Below are 22,501 nucleotides of genomic sequence, written 5' to 3'. Positions count from 1 at the left end.
TGATACGACATGTTCTTTCATTGAAAAAGGCTCCAGTGGCTGATACAGGCAAGATGTCACTAGAGAGGAAGAAAGGGCCAGACCATGTGTGGGGTTCATATACAACACTAAGAATTCCTGTGGGTAATAGGAAGCCACTAAAATGTTTAGTCAGATTTGTGTTTTGAAAGACTTCCCCAGGCCGTTGTAAGAATGGGTTGAGAGGGCCAATGCTGGGACAACAGCTAGGGGACTATTGCGATTATCCAGGGGAGAGAAGATGAAAACTTGGTCTAGGGTTGGGGTAGGGGAAATGAGACAAGACCAGCTCAGGCCACTCACCAGCTAAAACTAATAATACACAAAGTTTCCCCCACCCCCACCCCCATATGATGCAAACCTCCAGGAAAACTGAGTGTTTGGGGCCTTGGTTATAAAACTGGCTGATTATAAGACAGCAGTGTGAATTCAGAAGTCCATCCTAAGTTTGACATGTGAGTGTGCAACTGACTCTAGCTTCAAATTTTTTAAGTAATGGGGCAGGTGATTTTTCTAGAGAAATAGACTTCTGGAAAATGAGTCAAAGCAGCAAGTTAAGGGAAAAATTCACCAAGGGTGTCATTCTGCCTTATCACCACTGAGTGCTGCTGTTTCCAATGACAAGTTCCCCCCAAAGCCCCCAAAGAGCCAAGGACCAGTAAGAGGAAGGTGGGGGGGGGGTGTTACCTTGGAATAAAAGGGAGAAAAAGACAAAGAGATTTCCTAATTTTGGAAATCTGAGTCCTAAGCAGCAGGGGTCCAAACCAAGAATTTGTGAAGGTCATTTTGCCGTATGGTAACTTCTGGCTTTACTGCCAGCATCTCTAAGGACAGTCCCCAGTATTAAAAGGGCCAAGATGGGTTTTTTTTTTTAGAACCATTAGCATGCCCCCTCCCCCACAGACCCATTAGTGGGCCTTATTAAACCAGTTCAGACAAAGAGTAAAGATGCCCTAGTTAATGGAGAGTCTCCGATAATTACTCTGCTCAGCCGCTTCTTTTAGGGTTTGAATGGCCTTTAAATAATGTTTCTCTTGCTGTGTTCTCAGACAATGACCTAGTAGTCTGCTTTAAGCGGTGCCAATCCCATTAGCTGAAGAATAGCAAACTGTGTCTGTGTGCCAATGAGTGTGTGCGTGTGTGTGTGTGTGTGTGCGTGTTGAGGAGCACAGCATATGGTGGAGGTCAGATTTAAATGTTGCTCCCTTCTTCTTTTCCTTCATTCCTTTGTAAACTCATCCCTCCTAGGAATCAAATGCACCACTGTGTCTCTCGGGTCATCGATTGGGTGAACATCTATTCCTGAAAGTAGCAAGCAACTTTCAAATGCTTACAGAAGATGCCTATCATTCTTATTTACTAAGCATTTCTTGGTGGGATGTGATCTTAAAGTTATTCCTTGCCTTCTAAGAACTTCAAGTCCCAATGCACAATAATGCAAAGAACATAAAGTCACCTCAATATGTGTTTACTGCTCAAAGTTGAAAAATGTGAAGCGTTTCATAAACGTGGAAGGAAAAATGTAGCAGACAAAACACAGAAGAGGGAATGCCGAGATCCTTGGAATACTTCCCTCTGTGGCCTCTCTGCTTATGCTGGCAGCCCTTATTTTTCTGGTAATTAGACTGCAGAGTTACCTTTCAAGACAGGTTATATCCTGACAGAGAATGTGGAAAAAGGGCAACCTCACTTTACTTGGGAAGGATCAAATTCTTCTATCGGAAAGTAAGTTCAATTGTGAACAGCTTTGTTATAAAAATGTGTAAAACAACGTTCAGAAACACTGTAGTGAATTCAATCTGGCTGGAACCAGCCCTTGCCCACCTTTGTCTGGAAGAGTTGTCCAGGCATTCCAGAATGGTCTCTTTTGATAGTTCTTGAACACACGGAGTGTGAAAACAGACCAGCATCAGGACGTGGGGCGACGTCACACCATTATATGGAAGTGAGTTACATGCAGCTCAGTGAGCATCACACAGCACCCACAATACGCACCACACACACACACACACACACACACACACACGTGCACACACACATTTGACAACTCCTGGAAAAGATGATCACACTGTAGCCAACAGGAAAAAAAGAGCCACTCTCTGGTTCTTATTCTACAAAAACACCATAGGCAAGGAAATACTCTACTTGGGAAAACTAGGAGGTTCCATTCAGTTTTCACTTTTTTTACCTTTTGTTTTAATGACCACGAGCACTTTATGTGTGAGGGCTCCTTGTGCATAATTTAAATTTCTGATGTTATTTATTTTTGAAAGCATGAACTTACTGAGAACTGAGAGATGTTAGTTTCTTGTACCTACACTGCTAACAACCTATCTGTTGGATAACAACTTTCATTTGTATAATAATTAGTTAAAGTGTGTGACATAGGAATCATCCTTCAGGACATGACAAGTTCAGTATTTTGGGCATTGGACTCTTGTATCAGTGATTCCCATTCTGAGGAAAAGGACTGAATGGTATGACAGTTCATTTGGGTGTATTAGGATGTATTGGGTGTATTTTGATCATGTATAAAAGGAAAAAGGGATCCAGCTCTTAGGGACAGGCTTGGACCTTGGGTTACATTAAAAAAAGAACAAAACAGGGGTGCCTGTGTGGCTCAGTCAATTGAGCGTCCGACTTCAGCTCAGGTCATGATCTCGCGGCTTGTGAGTTCGAGCCCTGTGTCAGGCTCCGTGCTAACAGCTCTGAGCCTGGAGCCTGCTTCGGATTCTGTGTTTCCCTCTCTCTCTGCCCCTCCCCCACTCACACTCTGTCTCTCTCTCCTTCAAAAATTAATAAACATTAAAATTTTTTTAAAAAAATAACAAAACAAAAAAAATTAAAATTAAAAAAATAAAAAAAGAATAAAAAACCCCAATAAAACCTTCTTAAAAATCACTCTTGAAAACCAAATCGAATTATGGAATCTCAATAATCTTGAAAATTACAAATGTTAAATTGTTCATTAAACCACACTCTGGGCCATTACGGTGCTTTGTGCTGTGCGAAATAATAAGTATAATAAGTATAATCCATGATGTTAGACTTTGTGACTAGGATTACAATTCGAAGGTCCTGATCCCCAATCCAGAGCTTTTTCTAGTATAGCAAAGCCTCTCTTGTGATACAATTACCTTACCACAATCCCACATGTATCAAAGGTAGAATACTGCATTAAAAGGGCTGATCCCCAGTAGAACCAAGAGCTGCCCTTAGATGTGGGCCATTGGGCCACTGTCCTGGGCTCTGTGCTTTAGGTCTTCCCCTGGCTGCATCTCTCTCTGGCCAAGGAGGTGGCTACCTGGAGCCCCCTCCTTCTAGATCAGGTACCTAGGAACTCCACATTCCCTGCCCCCAAAGTCAGAAGCCTGCCTCCAGGGCTGCACAGGTTTTTATGCCAGGGCTTGTCTTCCTGGGGGCTGGCCCAGCTGCCAGTGTGTCCTCTTAGGCCTGAGGAGTGGCTATGACTAGGGAAGCAGTTGATGCTGGGACATGTTAAGATGATGGGACAGTAGATGTTAAGACATGGTGGCAGAGATGTCTACATGCACATGTGGGGCCTTGTAGAGCGAGACGGGGTCTGGGCTGGGAAGCTAAGGGCAACCGTCTGTTTTGCTCTTGTCCCTGTAAATATCAGGTATGCCTGCGAGTTCTGGTGAATGAATGAATGTCTGTCTCTTGGTGTACGTATGGAATCATAAGGTTTTAATGCGTTCAACTTCAACAAATGATGCCATATACACACACATTCATATAAATATACAAATTCAAATTCAATATATGTACAGTCCACAAGTTATGATGGTTCAACTTGTGATTTATATATATACATTTTTATATATTTATATTTTGCATTTATGTGCATTTGCATTATATACACACATTTTTACACTACTCTGAAATATAGTATATATATTTGCTCCATACAATTAACAGCTCACATATTGGGGGCCTAATATTGCCATGCACTATTATAAACTCTCACTGTGAATTTGCTTATTCCGAAAACACCTTGAAGTAGATACTATTATTACTATCATCATCATCATCATCATCATCCCCATTTTACCCAGGGGGAAACTGAGGCACGGAGAAGTAAGGTCATTGGTGCAGGCCTGATAACCGGTGGGTGCCAGAGTCAGGCTTCTGACCGCAATGCAGTGCAGCTGTATTCAACTTCCCCTGCTTGTCTGCCTCAGCACTACTTCTCCAAGGCAGGCTCAAACCCTCGCTCTTTTGTAGAGGCCTATCTGAGCATCTCCGTCCTCCCTCCAGTTTTCTGCACTTCTGGAGTTTCTTGTGTCTTCATCACTCCTCAGATATTTACTGCTGGAGACTGCCGAAAACCTTCCCGTATGTTTTATCTATTAGCTCCACCCTCGGAAAGTGAAAGATGACTAGACTCTCGCCTGACAATGTCTGGGTAGGTGTCTTGTTTTCCAGGATAAGCATGCTGGCCTCTGAGATGAGCTGCCAGATCCCTCACTGGAAAGGAATTGTCGCCCCAGCTTCTAGAAAGGAGTGCTGTCAGCAGACTGGCTTCAGCGGTCAGCCAGCCCCTTCAGGGATTGTGTCAACTGCAGAGAACCACTTTGCCCAAGGCCACGCTCCCTCCCAGAGCGCACCACCTCCATGGAATGATGGATGCGGGAGTGTAAAGCCCTGGCCCTCTTGGTCAGTGGCGTACCAGAGCCAGCTTCCACGGACGTGGAGGCCTGATTGTGCACATCTTGAGCTCCATGTTCAATGACATGACACCCAGATCTTGAAATTAGGCACGGTGTGGTATCTACTCCATGGAAACTGGCAAACACGAACAGATCAGGGCTTTCGTTTTTCAGAGAGTCAGGTTGCCAGCACACCACTGTTCTTGGCCCAACTCAGGACTACTCTGGACCCTCTGAAGGGCCACTCTGTCTCTGAGGTCTTCATGGGGTTGGCGGAGGCTGTCATTGGGCCTCACAGCTGTATCTCTCCCTCTGCCCCATTCAGCTCCCATCCCCTCAACCACCCTATGCAGGTGTATTGATCCCAAGGGCACTTTCTGCATGCCGAATTCTCAAAGTCTGCCTTCTGGGGAACTCAGCCCGCAACAACTCTCAATACTGTTAAAGTTTATCTAAACTTTGCAGATTGCTTAGGCACTTTGTCAGGAATGCTAGGTTTTCCCACAAGGAAGTTGAGAATATATCATGCAAAAAGGTTCTATTCCACATCAAGATTGAGACAATTTTTCTTTTCTTTTTTTAAAAAAATTTTTTAAAAATGTTTATTTATTATTGAAAGACAGAGAGAGTCAGAGCGTGAGCAGGGGAGGGGCAGAGGGAGAGGGAGACACAGAATCCGAAGCAGGCTCCAGGCTTTGAGCTGTCAGCACAGAGACCGACACGGGGCTCAAACTCACAAACCGCGAGATCATGACCTGAGCCGAAGTCGGACGCTTAACTGACTGAGCCACCCAGGCGCCCCGAGACAATTTTTCTTATACAAGGTTTTAACCTTTCTTAAAAAATTTAAGTATATTTTATTTATTCCAATATATCCAAAATTTTGTGATTTCAATATGCAATCATTACAAAATTTTTTACTGAGACATTTTACATTCTTTTTACATATGAAGTTTTAGAAACCTAGTGTGCATTTTATACTAACAGCACTCTCAATTCTGAAAAGCAATTGCTTTTCAATTGCTTAACAGCTATCTAAAGCTGCTATATACATTATACAATGTAACTGTTAAGAGTATCCATTGCTCAAACATACCACAATTTCTATATACACTTGATTGTTTTTTCCATCTTTATTGAATATATAGATGAATATATTGAATATATATATAATTAATATATAAAACCTGCACATAATTAAAGTATACAAATTAGTGAATTGGGACATATGCAATGAACATGCTTATTATTTGGATTGTGGTGTTGGTAACATGAGTGTACATTTGATTATCGATATACATTTAGGTTGTTTCCAGTTTGAGACTATTTAATTTTGTTTTAATGTTTATTTATTTTTGAGAGAGAGACAGAGACAGACAGAGAGTGAATGGGAGAGGGGCAGAGAGAGAGAGGGAGACACAGAATCGGAAGCAGGCTCCAGGATCTGAGCTGTCAGCACAGAGCTCGACATGCAGCTCAAACTCAGGAGCTGTGAGATCATGACTTGAGCTGAAGTCAGACACTTAACGGACTGAGCCACCCATGCGCTCCCTCCACTTTGAGACTGAGAAATGGTTCTATCAACATTCATGTCTGTCTCCTGGTGTACGTATGGAATCATAAGGTTTTTATTTGTTCAAATTCAATAGATGCTGCCAAATATATTTCAGTTAGTACTGCCAGTTCTTTTTCTAATTTTGTCAGTTCTGAGGGATTGCTGGTGGTATCTAAACTGGAGTTCAATTTTTTAATTCCCCAATGAGAAATGATGTTGCTCAAGAGGTAAGCACTTAGTAGAGGCCCTGGTTAGTACTCACCGTCCTAGAGGACAATACATTCCTGCAGTTCGTGCTTGTTGAATGACTAAAACAAACCACATTCAAATTGCCCAATGAAAGAATTTTTTTGTAAGATTCTATCCCTTATCTTTGAGCTTTCTTGTTAAAAAACGAATTGTAGGTGGTGACCAGGTGGGGAATCATTGAATATTTTGCTTTGCTGAAGGTTTTTCACTACCCACCCCCCCATTACCTATTTGCAGAAGTGATAGTCAAAAGACTTAAAAACCTGTATAGCCAGACCATCAACTGATCAAAAAGGATTCTGGCCCTAAATCAAGAGCAGGGTGTTGTGGATACCCACCATCCCAGCAGAATAGGGTCAGGTATTAATCCTTTGGGTGTTGGATCATAGGATGGGTGGACACGGGGTTCCTCAGAGACTTGGGACACGTAGGAAGTTTAGGACCGAAGCTAGTTACCAACCTGTATAGAACTGTTTCAATATTTTAACACTGGGTATGGTCTTGTGGGTGCCTGCTAGTTGAATATTAAGCTCCTTTGTACTTTCCAACAGGGACTCCTTTTACAACTTTGACATTTTATGTCTCAAATGCTTTTAATTTACCCAAGAAGACAAATTATATTGCTCTCAATGAATATCCTAATCATCTCTACTTGGGCACATCTGGGAAGATGGGAGTGAGGTAGATACTTGGCTTGCGAACTTTAAGCTATAAATAGCACCCCAAATTTTCTGATTAAGTTTAACACTTTTTTTTTTTTTTTTTGACGAGGCTTTTATTTCTTCGGAAGGTAGCATTGCTTTATTGAATCCTGGTCTGACCATTACTTTCATAAACGGAGGCTAAAAGGGAAAAAAATAATGAAAGGACATACTAATAAAATCTCCTTGCATGTCATTTGGCATTTCGTTTTGTTTCAATGCACATTTACTGAGATATTTACTAGATACATGCAAAGATGAGTAAGATGAAATCCCTGACCTTTGGGGCATGGAGAAGGAGATATAATAGGGGAGCCTCAGCAGGATAATGGGAAAGGAAGAGTATACAGGAGTGGTAAAAAAAAAAATGTGAGTGGGAGCTTAGAGTGGGAGGAAAAGAGTATGCAGGAGACAAGTCTGAAATGGTGGAATATTAGTCAAGATGCTTTCAGTTGTAAGTGACAGAAACTAACTCAAACTATATTTGGCAGACAGTGATACAATTGGTAGCATCGCTGTGAGATCTAGGAGGTGTAAATAGATAGGCGACCCTACGGATTCAGGGTAATGATGCTGTGTCCTTGTAAGTTTGCTGTTTGTAACAAATGTACCACCTTGGTGCGGCATGTTGATGGTGGGGGAGATTGTGCATGTAGGGGAGCAGGGGGTGTATGGAAACTTTGTATTTTCCACTCAATTTTGCTGTGAACCTGAAACTGCTCTACAAGATAAAGTCTGTTAAAAAAAAGAAAAGAAAAGAGAAAGAAAGAAAGAAAGAAAGAAAGAAAGAAAGAAAGAAAGAAAAAAGAAAGAAAGAAAGAAAAAGAAAGAAAAGATGGTGGGGTTGCTGTTCTCAGACAGCCATTTGAATGGAGACATGAACTTAAATGTTTTAAATTTAAAGAGTAAAATATCCCCTGCTGACCTAATGGAGGCCTGAGTACCTGCCCAGCTGAGATTGTTCTCAGTCCTTGACTTTTCATCCCTTTTCTGGGACCACCCCCTTGGTTCGGTGCTGAGGCTCTATATTAGTGATGGTGAATAAATTCAGTCATTTTGCAAATGTGACTCTTTAATGCATTTTATGTGGCAGACCCTGTGCTTGATGCACACTGGGAATACAGTGACAAAGCCTGGGCCTTTGCCCTCAAACTTCACAGAATGGTGTAGTTTTTCTCAAAGGGTAGTCCACTGACCGCCTATGTTGGAAGTACTTTGAGGCAGTTGTTTGAATCACAAAATTCAGGACAGTATCATAGACCTTCAGAATACAAATGTGTGGATGTGTGATCCAGGAATTTGCATTTTTAGCAAGTATTCAAGAGCCTTGACACTCAAAATATGGCATCTCCTGGGAGTTCATTAGAGGTGCAGAGACCCCACCACAGATGTCCTGAATCAGAATCTGCATTTTAACAGGATCCTCATACATTAAAGTTTGTGTTTGAGAAACCCTGTTTTAGAAGATTGTTACATGCTGATGTTTGAAAATCACTGGTCTAGGAAGAGGATATACAAACATGAATTTGTAACAATGTGACGAGTTTATTTTAAAGGAACATGTGAGTTCCTCTGGGTGTGCATAAAAGGAAAAGGTTCACCTGTCAGAGGTTTCCCAGACATGTGTGATAGCACCCACTTTTAAAGGGCAAGGAGTTAGGCTAACAAGATGGGGCAGGGGTGAGGGGTCTCATCAGAGGAAACCACAGTACAGAAGTCCTGAAGTGAAAGAGAATACTGCATGTTTAGGGGACAAGAAAGGTACCTCAAATTGCAGTGTTGTTGTTATTGTTTTTTAACTTAAACTCTGGACATCAACCGAAGGAGGTATTAAAAAAAATTATGGTTAAAGATTTTCTCATTAATCTTTAAGGGAAAGGGGGTGAGGGATCAGACTTTCAATTCCTTTCATGTTGCTTTCTCTAGCCTCCTTGGACATTTTTTTTTTTTTTTGCATTTATTTCTTCACTTATTCATTCAAACCTATATATACATTGGGCACTGGTGCTTTGTGACTATTATGTGGTGGTGAGTGAAAACAAATGGTTCCTGCCCTCAGGGAGTTTATAGGTGAGGCTGGGGTGGGGGTGAGAAGCCAATAAAATAGGTAAATAAATAACTGTGTAATTATAAGTTGAGAAAATGGTAAGGAAGTGTGCTGTGATGGAGAACAATGTGGGGAAACTTCAAGGAAAGGCTTACCCAGCTAGACCAGCATATCCTCTTACAAAGTGGCCAAAGTCAGTGTGGGTTTGGTGTGGTGGGTGTCTTACTAAGAAGCCTCCGGGTGCCAGTCAGTGTGTACATGAACACAATACACACACACACACACACACACACAGCACGCCACTGTTGTGCTGGGAATCCAAATGGGGGTTGAAGACCTCCCCTCAAAATCATCCCCTTTCAACCTGCTGTCTACAACATGAAAGGACAGCGAAAATTGATTTTTCTCCGCAGTTCCAAACATGAAATGAGAAGCAATCTCCAGCTTGTAATAGTCCCATTTTCAGAAAGAACTTATATGAGTAATTTTCTTAGGGAGCTGAAAAAAAAAAAAAAAGGTCCAATCCTGTGTGTCTGTCCCAAGTGAAAATTTCCAATTGCAAATATTCATTCGGGCGTTGGGGGGAGCCGTGCGGAGACTCTGCGGCACACGCCATTGTTTTCAAAACGTGTGTGATAAAAATCTTGTCTAAGGAAGCAGAGATAAGGCCTGGCTGTGCGGTCAGGCCCCGCCCGGGCCGCTGGCTCCTTGGGCAAAAAAAGACGAGTCCTTGAGACCCTGGAACCTTGTGTGTCCGGGTCTCGCTTCCCGGGTGGCTGGGGGGAAGCATTTAAGAGTGGGACCGCGAGAAGCGCTTGTAAACAGACGGCCGGGCTGGGATGGTCGGCGGCCAGACGGGCTGTCACGGTGAGGCGGGCTTGCCCGAAGCCGCGCCCCGGCCAGGAGTAGCCTGCAGGCCCCGTAGGTGAAGGCAGAGAAACAGCCCGCGGCCAGGTGAGCATCTGCCTGCGTCTGTGCTGCCTGGCTGGCCAGTGGGGGAAGGGTGTGGGGATGACAACATTGTAACACATATCCGAGGGTATCCCTGGGGTTGCGATGATTTTGCTCTTTCTTCAGTACTCTGGCTTTTAGTTCCTGCTGGAGACTGCGCTGCAATGTAGTGGATAATGGGTGTGGGCAGATCACACGATGCATTGTCTGCTTATTTTTTATCAATCAGGTATATAAGCAGAAAGCAGTTGAAATAGCACATCCTGTTCTGTGCGCTGTTTTTAGTCTCCCTGCTTCCTGGGTCCTAGAAACCAAACCTCAGCAGAGCTTTTAACTCACATCACGCTGGGGCTTCTAGAGAAACGATTGTTCCTTCTGTTGACAACGCTCATTTCTAATGTATAGTAAAGGACGCTGTGTGGCTGATGACAAGCATGATTTGGGCCTCTGTGAGAGGGTTACTATGCTAAAACACCAGGATGAGGACATTTCAGACCCACTCAACAAATAAAATTGTCTACTGAGGTATATGGTTGAATGGCAAATGGATATTGGTCTAGATTTATAGCTTGCAAAGCAGGGCAGATTTGAATTTACCAGGTCAAGCTGAGATTGAGCTATGCTGTTGTAAACTTATTTGGAAGTTTTTTTCCTTTCTTTTGTTTTTTCCTTCTTGGAAAAGAGAAACACCTTTTTTTCTTTAGTATTTTCAGTAGTCATGGTGAATTGCAATTTATATTAATTCATAAGGTATTTTATTATAAATAGACTGCATGTAAATTTTAATTGTTGTGTCTGTAATCAAATACAAGCCAGTTTTCATTTCATTAGCTTCAAGAAAATGCTTTCACCAAAAATTGGGCTGTATACAGATGTGTCTCCCTGGTCACATAATCTAACTTTGAGTTAGTAGAGTATTAGATTAAATTGCACGTAGAGAAGTGTTTTGAAATCAAGCACATCAAAGAAATAATACTAATGCCTTATGAGTTTGTCTTTAAAATGAATATTTTCACAATGTGATGGTTCATAGCAAGAACTATAAAGCCAGACTACCTGGATTTCAGTTCCTGTGTAGCACCTTCCTATTGTGTAACCGTGGGAAGTTACCTGCCGTATTTCCCAATCTGTAGAATGGGTTTAGTAATAGTTCTGTTCTCATAGGGTGGTTGTGAGGATCAAATGAATTAATATTTTTAAAGTGTTAAGAACAGCACATGTAATAATTGCTACATACATGTTTGTTAAGGAATACTTAAAGGGTTCCTGGCTGGCTCAGTCAGAAGAGCATGTGACTCTTGGGGTCATGAGTTCAAGCCCCACGTTGGGTGTAGAGATTACTAAAAAATAACAAACTATTTCATTGATTTAAAAAATACATAAAATAAACCTGTGTTGAAAGTAGGATGGTGATTGCAGAAGCTGGGGTAGGGGCTAAATGGAGAGTTTTATTAAATGAGTATAGTTTCAGTTTTGCACGATGAAGAGTTCTACCGATTGGTTGCACAACAGTATGAATGTTACTGACGTACACTTGAAAGTAGTTAAGATGGCAAATCTTATGTGTATTTTCCCACAATTAAAAATTTAAAAAAATATCAGTGTTGGCAAAGGTGGGTGTTAAAATTTTTCTTTTTTTTTTTTCCTTGAGAGAGAGAGAGAGAGGGCACAGAGAGAGAGAGAGAGAAGTGGAGCTCACCCAGGGCTCATGTTTTACCCAAAGTGGGGCTCGTGTTCACCCGAAGCGAGGCATGAGCTCACGAACTGTGAGATCATGACCTGAGCGGAAGTCAGATGCTTAACAACTGTGCCACACAGGTGCCCCGGTATTCAAAGTTCTTATTAGCACACAGCAGCACCATCCACAGTTGCCTTTGTCATTGTGAAAATGCAACTTCTTACAGTCATCAGTAAGATTCATTTATTTAGTAAATTCATGCAATTAAGGTTTATCATAAAGACATGAACATGTTATAAGAACACCTAAGACTCTATAGCAGGCAGAATTCTAAAAATGCCCCTGTACCAAGATTGGATGGCCTAATCCATGCAACCTATAAAGATGATGAAATATCACTCTTTTGAGTATATTATATTTTGTGACACAGTTGAATTCAAAATGGCGAAAATACCAGAGTGGTGCTTGTCTAATCACAGGAGTCCATAAAAGTGGAGAGCTTTCTCTGGCTGGTGAAATCCAAACGATTTGAAGCTTGAGGAGGAACAACATACTGTTGCTGTTTTGAAGGTGGAGGGGACACTTGAGAAGGAATGCAGGAGGCCTAGAATTGCTGAAGTTGGCCCAGCATGGAAACTGGAACCTCAGATGTAGGGGCACAGTCTAGCAGCTGGACCGTGCCAACAACCTGAGTGAGCTTAGCACTGGGTTCTTTACCAGAGTCTTCAGCTAAGAGCCCAGCCTGGCCAGCAACACCTTGAATATAGTCTCTTGAGAGAGGCCCTGAACAGAGAACCTAGTCAAGCTTACCCAGGCTTCTGACCTTCAGCATTGACCTTAAGAAATAGGTGGTGCTTTAAGCTACTAAGTTTGTGGAAATTTGTTATATAGCAATAGAAAGTTAAGACAGGGGTACCTGAGTGGCTGTCAGTTAAGTGTGCAACTCTTGATCTCAGCTCAGGTCTTGATCTCAGTGTTGTGAGTTCAAGTCCCGCACTGGGCTTCGTGCAGGGCGTGGAACCTACTTTTAAAAAACAGAAAGATGAAAACTAATACAGACTTCAGCAGAAAATTGGGCAAAAGACAGGAACAGACTATCCATAGAAGAGGAAATTAATGGCTAATAGATGTACAAAAATACACATTACAGGCGCCTGGGTGGCCCAGGTCATTATCTCATGGCTCATGAGTTCAAGCCTGGCATCGGGCTCTGTTCTGACAGCTCAGAGCCTGGAGCCTGCTTCAGATTCTGTGTCTCCCTCTCTCTCTGCCCCTTCCCAACTCATGCTCTGTCTCTCTCTCAAAAATAAATAAATGTTAAAAAAAAATACATTCTCTTTCCATTAATCAAAGAAATGAAAATTGGAATAACAGCAGGGTCCCATTTTTTCCAGCTCTTAAAATTTACATATTGTTAAAAATTTCAGTTCTTCACATTAGTTAGTTAGGGTGCAGTGGAGCAGACACTCTCAAATGCTGTGAGGGGTTAGCAAATGGTATAACCTTTCTATAAAACTCATTGCTGAATGTATGCAAAGCCTCACTAATGCCCCCACCCCCTGACCTAATACTTCTACTTCTAACAATCTATCCAAAGGAACTTAGAAATACCTTTTAAAGTGTATTTATTTTTGAGAGAGAGAGAGAAAGAGAGAGAGAGAGAGTATGAGCAGGGCAGAGAGAGAGGGAGAGAGAGAATCCCAAGCAGGCTCTACACTGTCAGCACAGAGTCCGAGCAGGGCTAGATCTCATGAACTACAAGATTCTGACCTGAGCTGATATTAGGAGTTGGATGCTCAACCGACCCAGATGCCCCAGAAATATTTTTAAAGTTAATGTCCACAAATGTTTAATGTAGCTTTGTTTTCTCATAGGTTGTTGGAATTTAGCCTTTGGGGTATAGACCCAGGATAATTATCCAAGTGGAAAACAAAGAACTATAATGGATATGTAACCATTTGCAAAAAGAAAGACATCTGCATATTATGACTAGGAAAACAAAGCTGGCCTGGATTGGTAACATCTGATACATTAGGAAACACTCAAAGCTATTATTCATTGAATATTTATCAGATATTTGACATACTCTATTTCAGTTTAATCATGTTTGCAACCTTCCCATAATACTTGAAGGCAAGCTATAAATTTACATATTTAAGAAGCAGGCAGGCAGATAGGTGCTACTTTGTTTTTTTAACGGTTATTTATTTTGAGAGAGAGAGAGAGAGAGAGAGCGCATGAACAAGGGAGGGCAGAGAGAGAGAGGAGAAGAGAGAATTCCAAGCAGGCTCTGTGCGCACAGCGCACAGGGCTCCATCCCATGAACCTGCGAGATCATGACCTGAGCCGAAATCATGAGTCGTACACTTCACTGACTGAGCCACCAAGGCGCCCTAGGGGCTACTTTAATTACTAGTTTCAGAAGACCTGATTTTAACAGGAACCTGGAAAAGATTAGATCATTTGGGCAGATGTTTTAGGATTCTCCATCTCTAGACAATTTCCAGGAGCACTAGAGCAATGCTACTCTTTCGTTTTCCCCACTGCTTCCCTTTCCTAATGTCATTTTGCTCTATTCTTTCACATCCACAGAAACATCCAGACAGTGCCAGTTGCCCCATTGGCACTAGCCAAATGCTGATTTTCTTCATGAGGAAGTGTTAATCCCTTAAAAGAAACCATGTGGAGGGATGGTTAGCAAGGGGTTGCTTTTTTCTTTTTTCTTTTTCTTTTAAAGTGTATTTTGTATTTGATTCATAAGTAGCTGAACTGTATTCCAGCTTAGATGCAAGCTAAATAATTCAGAGCCCTGAGTACTGAGTGACACTATGATAAAAATGACCACCAGTAGTAAATTCCATGCATTATGTTTGCTCTATTTCATTGGCTCCTGTGGCTATTACCAGACAGACAATAAAAAGTCCACATAATTAACCCTCATACTGACAATAAGGTGAGAACTGTATGTGTTCTGAGGGTGTAATTAATCTTGATGGCAATGTGAGTTATGAGCAAAAACCAAAGTTAAACTATAGAGGCCATTGTATTAAGATGTTAGGCATGCTATTTTCATTAGTTTTGTACCATGACACATAGCTCTTGTACTTGGGGCCAGGAAAACAACCTTAACTAAAACAGTCATAGTCTTTGCCTTCATGAAACTTACGGTCTAGTGGAGGAAACAGACAAGTAAACAGGCCATTTTGCACAGCATAAAAAGCATTATAATTGAGGAAATTAGGATGCTATGGGAACACATAAGAGGGATGTCCAAAATGGACATAGGAGGTCAGGGAACAAGTGATACTTCAGCAGAGACCCAAAGGCTGAATTCACATTTGCCAAGTTGTGTCCCTGTGTGTTGTGGGGTAGAGAGAAGAGAGGGGAAATTCAAGAGATAAGCCTGGGAAAGTAAGTGGACATGAGCTCTTACAGGCAATGTTAAGGAGTGTATGGTTTTTCCAGAAGACAGCAGGGTTTTAATTTTATGTTTGTTTGTTTGTTTGTTTGTTTGTTTATTTTTATTTTTAAGAGAGATAGGGCGTGAGTGGGGGAGGAGCAGAGAGATATACGTAGAGAGAGAGAGAGAGAGAGAGAGAGAGAGAGAGAGACAAAATTTGAGGTAGGCTCCAGGCTCTGAGCTGTCAGCACAGAGTCCGACATGGGGCTTGAACTCACAAACCAAGAGATCATGACCTGAGCTGAAGTCGGACGCTCAACCGACTGAGCCACCCCGGGTGCCCCAGAGTTTTAATTTTAGAAAGGCCACTTAGGTGGTAGTGTGGCGACTGGATGAGAGGAGGGCAAGACTGAAGGGAAGACTGGTGGTGGTGTCTGAACTAAGGCAATAAGGAAAGAGAGGAATGGATATATTTGACAGATGGAGGTGTGGGTGAAGGAGCCAGAAGGGTCAAGGATGATGTTCATTTTCTGGGGCAGATGATGATGTCCTTTGCCATATGGGCAATGTCAGGAGGAGGGGCAGGTTGAGGGTAAGATGAAGAGCTGGGTTCGTGCATGTTAGGAGTTAGGGGACATCCAAAAGGCAGTTGCATTTGTGGGTCTAGATCTTAGGGGAGTAATCTGTTGCTCATCCACCACGTGGATTGTAGCTGAAGCCACAGAAATGGAGAAGAGGAGGAACTAAATAAAAGGGTTATGGGGGAAAACAGAGGAATGTGTGCATTTATGATATGAACATAGGAAAGGGGAGCTCATAGTGGGGACTGAAATGAGCCTGCAGAGATAAAGGAGAAATACCGGAAAAGGCTACATCAGTGTATTTGGGAGCGTGATGTTCAGTAGGTCAAATACTGCTGAGAGGGCAGGTTGGGTGTGGAGTGAAAAGTCTCCTGGGGTTAACAAGAAGGAAGTTGTTGATGACCTTTGCCTCTGCAGTTGCAGCTGGTGAAGAACCAGATTCCCTCTGGTAGGGAGAATGAACGAGTGGTGAGAAGTAGAGTCAGAAAGCATAAAGAGCAAGTTTCTTCTAGGAACTTGGAATTCAAAGGGAGGAGGAGAAAGTATTTTAGCTGTAGAGGAACTTGGAGGGCAAGGGAGGGTTTTACTTACTTGGTTTTTCTTTTTTGAATCATCGTGCACTTGTACAATTGAATCTCCCCATTCGAAGACCACCCGGAACGCGGAAACACAGTGACTCATGCTGCCTTGAACAGTGCAGGAGTTCCTTGAGTAGATTAAAACCTATTTCAGAGCTTCCTAAACTGATTGCTGTTACCACTCTCTGTACCAGTTTGTTGGTTTATAATGGGAGGAGATCAAAGAGGATGCGTTGCCCTGTTCACTGGTACCATGCAAACTCCTGTCGGCATCCTGTACCCTGCTTTGGAGTTCACAGAGCACTGCATTATGTCATTAGACTTGCTTTCTAAGACGACTTTTGAAGAGGGTAGGACAGGTATTATTTGACCTGCATCGAAGTGACTGGAATTCAGGTTCGAATGGCATACCTGTGGTAGTAGTGCTTGGAACCTTGAAACAAACAGGCCTTCCACTTCCAGGTCTTGTGGTCCCAAAGTAATTGTCCTTCACTGAAACGTTAGATATGATGTCTAGAGATTCTCTGGAGTGTGGTGATATGAAACCAGAGCGTGTCAACTTTCAGTAGGCCTAAGAAACAAGACTGAATGTTGTGGGTCAACTTTGTTATTTTGATTGAGCCCCAAATACATTGACATTCTTACCCTTCTTCCTCCCCCACCAAAAAAGTTCCGTTGGCTTTAGAAGGAGACAATTTATTTGGACCTACCTTAATAGTTACAATGTGTTGGAATTATGTATGGTCATATTTAATTTGAAATGATTTCTTTAATTCTTTGAACAGAAACACTTATTAGCAGGGGTGGATTTTTTTTTTTGTTTTTTTGTTTGTTTTTGTTTTTTGTTTTTACAGCAAACATTTTACAAGTGCTTCTATTTATTGGCTAAATGAAAAATGATGTCTTAGGGAAATATTAGTAAAAGGTTTGGGCAATTAGGACTATGTCAACATTTGCAAGAGCACTTATTTGGCCTAAATGAAGTCATAGTTATTATACCCTTGCAGACATTACAAGTAATGTGTTCAAGGTCACTAAGAGAATTGACGTTAGCTATTTAGTTAGAGAACAGCTTTTTACTCTGTTTAGGGACCTCTCATCCACCATTCCCTTAAAGAATTTACAATGACACAGAAGTATTACAGATGTAATTTTTTTAAATAAATTAAGTATAAACTGTTTCCCTGGGTGTAAAGATGATATTTAGCATTTAACTTTCTGAGTTGTGGGATTAACAAAGATTTAAAAATAAATAATTTAAATAATTATTTTAGTTATTAATAATAAATAATTTAAAGTTGCTGAGGTTTGACACTACAATTCAAAGCCCGATGTCTGTAAAATTTTAGCTATATTATTTCAGGGTAATTAATTTGCTATTAAATGCCTTCCAGGACTGTGTGTGCATTTTAGAGTCTTTTTCCCACCCACTGGCAATATTACTTTGGACACATAACTTCATCTCTTTTGAATTTCCTTTTGGGGCACCTGGGTGGCTCAGTCAGTTGAGCGTCTGACTTCGGCATACGTCATGATCTCACAGTACATGAGTTCGAGCCCTGCATCAGGCTCTGTGCTCATAGCTCGGAGCCTGGAGCCTGTTTCAAGTTCTGTGTCTCTCTCTGCTCCTCTCCCACTCACACTCTGTGTCTCTCTCTCAAAAATGAATAAACATTACAAAAAATAATACAAAACTAAATCTGAATTTCCTTTTCTGTAAAGTGGTAATCATAATAGCAGCACTCTGATAGAGTTGTGAGAATTTAACAAGATGATGCAGATAAAGGGCTTAACTAACCCTAACCCTAACCCTAACCCTAACCCTTTAGCAACTACCCAAAAATAATAGCTATGACTTCTTAATCTTGGTATTGGCTTAGGAATTATAAAAACTCTTTATTTTGTTTTTAAACATTTTATTAAATACATCATTCCACATTTACCATGTGTCCATCCACACTGAATGAGTCCTTTGCAGTACATTTTTAGTGAATTTAGTATAGTAGTGGTGGTCTTGGACAACAGGCATTTCTTTGAGTCCCAGTTATCATATGCCTGTCATCTTAATGTCAAAAGAGCTAAAGGAATATGGACCAATGAGAGCTTCAAAATGAGTACGTGCTGCAGAATTGTTTTCTAAAACTCCATTCCATGCTAATGATAACAGTCCATAATAAAAGAAATTTAAATCCAGAACTAGAGATGAAAATGTAGTTCCTACTGTTTTTCTCCTTCATACTTTGTAAACTTTTCCTTTGTCCTGTATGATGGACAGAGATTGTTTCTGACCTTCATGTTGTATTTAGCAAAATAACAAAGACTCATCCTGTTATTTTACCTTACCTTGTCCTTATCTTTGAAGGCCAAAGACTGTTTTGTCTGCCTTTGCTAGCCTTGCTTGTTTCCTGACAGAATTGGTAAGAGGCCGCTTGGTAGTCAAGTTTGTGGTCACAGATTAAGTTGAAAAGAGAGGGAGGAGCCATGGATGCCATTGATCACCACTGAGTCCTTTCAAATAAGAAGTGAATCACCTTTTGCTTAGACCTTATCATGGGTCTGATACTCTCTAGATGCCTTTTTTTTTTTTTTAATGTTTATTTATTTTTGAGACAGAGAGAGACACAGCATGAACAGGGGAGGGTCAGAGAGAGAGGGAGACACAGAATCTGAAACAGGCTCCGGGCTCCGAGCTGTCAGCACAGAGCCTGATGCGGGGCTCAAACCCACAGACCATGAGATCATGACCTGGGCTGAAGTTGGACCATGAGATCATGACCTGGGCTGAAGTTGGACGCTCAACCGACTGAGCCACCCAGGAGCCCCTCTAGATGCCTTTAACAAAGACCCAGTCTCACTTTTTAACAGGTTCAATTGTAGCTGATAAAGAAAACAACAACAACAACAAAAACAACAACAGTTAATTACTTCACTGTACATTCACCCTAAGTACCCATAGGAGCTGGTTTTGTGAATATGTACTAACCCATAAGCTGATTATTGTTTTGAAGGTTAAAGTTGTAAGTATTTTCCCTTCTGCTAATCAGCTGCAGTGACCTAAGGAATTGAAGTCAACAGGAAGTGAGGCATTTATTCATTTCTCATGACATCCCAGTCATGTAGCCGAGGCCTTCTATTGGCCAGAGATGTCTCTGTGGGTCAGAAAGACTTGGGCAGCTTTGTGAAGCCCTGCATTCGTGCCTTCCATTTGTGAGATTATTCATTTACTTTGAACTGATTCTTTGGAACCTTTGAAGCTCTTACCATAGGTTGACAGCTTCATGCCAGACGTAACAGCATTTCTAGAGCAGGTATGATTGATTTTGTGTGTTTGTTTCCTTTGTCTTTGGTTTCTTCCAGCTGAAGTCATCTCTTTGTAGACTGTTAAGACATTTAATTGTGTTTGGTCATTAAGACTTTTTATTATCTCTTGATTATTAACGATTCCTTATTTACGTTCCTGTAACACCTTTTGGATACTTGTGTTAACGCACTGTTTACACTTGGTTTTATGTTGTTTCCCCACTAGCTATTAAGCTCTTTTAGGACAGAAGCCGTGGTTTTGTGTCCTCAGCCTCTAGTGTTTGGGTACTTGGTCCATGCTTGTAAATGCTTGTTGAGTATAAATGGTTGTGTGGTTAGAAATCAGCTAGTTTCTAATAGGAATAGCAATTGCTTTAGGTTTTATAAAGAGCTTTTACATATATTAACTGCATTTGTGCTTTACAATTTTCTAAGGTAGTTGGGGGCAGGCATTGGCAGGATTTCCATTTTGCAGATAAGGAGGGCCCTGAAGTCCTGAGTCAGCCTGACTTGCTTGTAGTCATTCAGTTTAGAAGTCAGTGCCGGGACATTAACCCTTTGTGGTTTCGGAAGTTTGTGTCCTCTTTGCCACACCTCTGTCCCATTGAACAAATTCAAAACTGGGTGGCTCGTTGGATTTAACCTACTTACAGTTTATGGTCCTTCTAACATCTGTGCCCCTGAGCAATTTAAGGTGACTTAAAAGGCAATTGAATTTGGTTGGCCCAGTAATTAGACAGGGATTCCAGGAGCCTCTTTTTGTTCCCCATAGGGCCTTCAGCTGACACTAGATGAGTCATCTTGGTTTCTCTTTAATCATCTTTAAAACAATCCTGCTACTTTACTTACCTCTCTCTGTTTATTATTAGTTTTTATCAAGAAGCTTATCAAACACTTTATAAACTATACTCTAAACCATGCATATGAAAAAGATTATTCTCAGTAAGCCAAATCGTGATATGAGTTGATAACATCTTTGAAGCTACTTTCTTAGTTCCTTTTGGGTGTCTTGCATATCTGGGTCTCAGTGTATCTCCCTGGTGGTTGTTACATTCATTGTTGTGGTCTGTCACGTATTCAACTTATGCCAGCTGGCTTGGCTCAGATGGCATCTACATGGATTCTAGTCAGTTATTCCCTGTTGCAGCTGGAGGCTGACTGTAGCCAGATGTGGTTTTTTATGATGGAAGTTTTTGCTTTCTTCGTCTCAGTCTTAGATAATTTGAGGGTATTTTGTTTGTTTTTTAATCTCTAGTCCTTACCATGGAGGTAAAGGGAAGTGGAAAACATTGAGTCTGCATTTTCAGACACTGACACTTACATAACTGAAGTTTATGTCTGTTTGGTTTCTAAAAGTGGGACATATTGGAACTCTGGTGGTTTTATGAAATGGGATTCCCAATCAGGAACCTTGGCTTTCCAATCCAGTGGTTGACATCAGGGCATAATAACATTACTGCCTCCAACAGCAGAGCAATCTGAGATTTGAAATGCCATGCTTATATTTAGTTTGGTTTCTGGGAAAACATCTCGGGGCATTAAATGTCTCAATGGTTTTGCAAGCAGCAAACATGTACTGAAAAGTGCTTTAAATTGATAGGGTGTATTTCAAAGGGAACATCTCTTTACTGGTATTAGAAAGAGCTTGAGCTCTAAGTCAATGGGAAATGAGACCAGCCCAACTACTGATTTGGAGTGGTTCACAAAACAATTCCTAGCGCTGCATAGGTGCTTTTGTTCCTATAAAATGTCTGAGTGAGGTCTTGGCTGCCTGACCTTTGCCATGTTATTTTTAAACCTGGTTCCTACAGCTTAGAAGCTTTCTCTACCAAGAAAAAATTTTGAAGCTCAAATCAACATACATTTTGTTAGATTTTACTTAAATGAGCTTATAATGAATTTAAATGTACTTTTGCTGGAAAACCAGAGTGGTATTTATATTTATAGACGTCAGTGCTTTGAAAACCTACTCTTTATTCAGTTGTTCATTCAGCAAATATTTACTGAGCACCCATTGTGTACTAGCCATAGTTCTAGGCCCAGTGGGGGTTATGAAAATGAAATAGGTTGGAATCACCAATCTGAAGTTTCTGTAGGTCCAGCAGGGTAGGTGTCTGACCCTCAGGCAAATTGTTTATCTTTGAGCCTTCATTTTCTGTCTGTAAAATGGGGATAATAATGCTCCCATTACACATTGTGATACACACAGGCAATGTACCTGGCACAATATAGGCTTTTGAGAAATTATAATTGTCTTTGTCATCATTTCAGAAAGAACAGGCAGCATGCAATGTATATGTTGTTGGGGCAGTACCAAGAGATTCTGTGGACCTTTAAATTAAAGAGCAGACAGTTTTAGGATCAGGATTTGAGCTTGTAGAGTGGAAAGAATTTCACAGGTAGAGGTGGGGTGAGGGTACCTTAGAGATAGCTGTGTTAACCAACATTTTGAAGCTGGGAAAACATAAAATTTGAGCTGTAGCATTGCAGTTTGGAGGAAACGAATATATTCTGGAAGAGAAGCGGGCAGCAGGGCAGGCAAGCCAGGCCAAGATTGTGCAAGGTTTAGAGCATCAGGTGAGCAAGGTGGACCTTGTCGGCAGAAGCTTCATTGAAGGATCTATTTGCTACTGTCTCCCCAGTGCCTAGAACAGTGCCCAGCCCGTGGTGAGCGTTCACCAAAAATCTATTGAATGAGTAACTGACTGTGGTTTTAGACAGATTGAGCTTAATTTTGTCATGAGATAAGCCAGGTAGAAAAGTCCTATGAATA

At 41.3% G+C, this 22,501-nt stretch overlaps 1 protein-coding gene across 9 annotated transcripts in view; it reads left to right on the top strand.

Moving 5' to 3' along the window:
- The first annotated feature begins 9,930 nt into the window (after positions 1 to 9,930).
- Positions 9,931 to 22,501, top strand: part of PLEKHM3 (pleckstrin homology domain containing M3) — a 195,682-nt gene continuing 183,111 nt past the window's right edge. For 2 of the 9 annotated variants that reach the window (XM_027052332.2, XM_027052338.2), the window contains exon 1: positions 9,934 to 10,194. The gene's annotated coding sequence lies outside the window, so the exon portion shown is untranslated. Of the gene's footprint in view, positions 10,195 to 19,297; positions 19,737 to 22,501 lie in introns of those variants that run through there. The other 7 variants (XM_027052381.2, XM_027052388.2, XM_027052359.2 and 4 more) reach the window with 5 other exon arrangements.

This window comes from Acinonyx jubatus, chromosome C1 (assembly GCF_027475565.1).
Source record: "Acinonyx jubatus isolate Ajub_Pintada_27869175 chromosome C1, VMU_Ajub_asm_v1.0, whole genome shotgun sequence".
Classification (NCBI taxonomy): domain Eukaryota; kingdom Metazoa; phylum Chordata; class Mammalia; order Carnivora; family Felidae; genus Acinonyx; species Acinonyx jubatus.
This window is presented reverse-complemented; position numbering and strand designations above follow the sequence as displayed.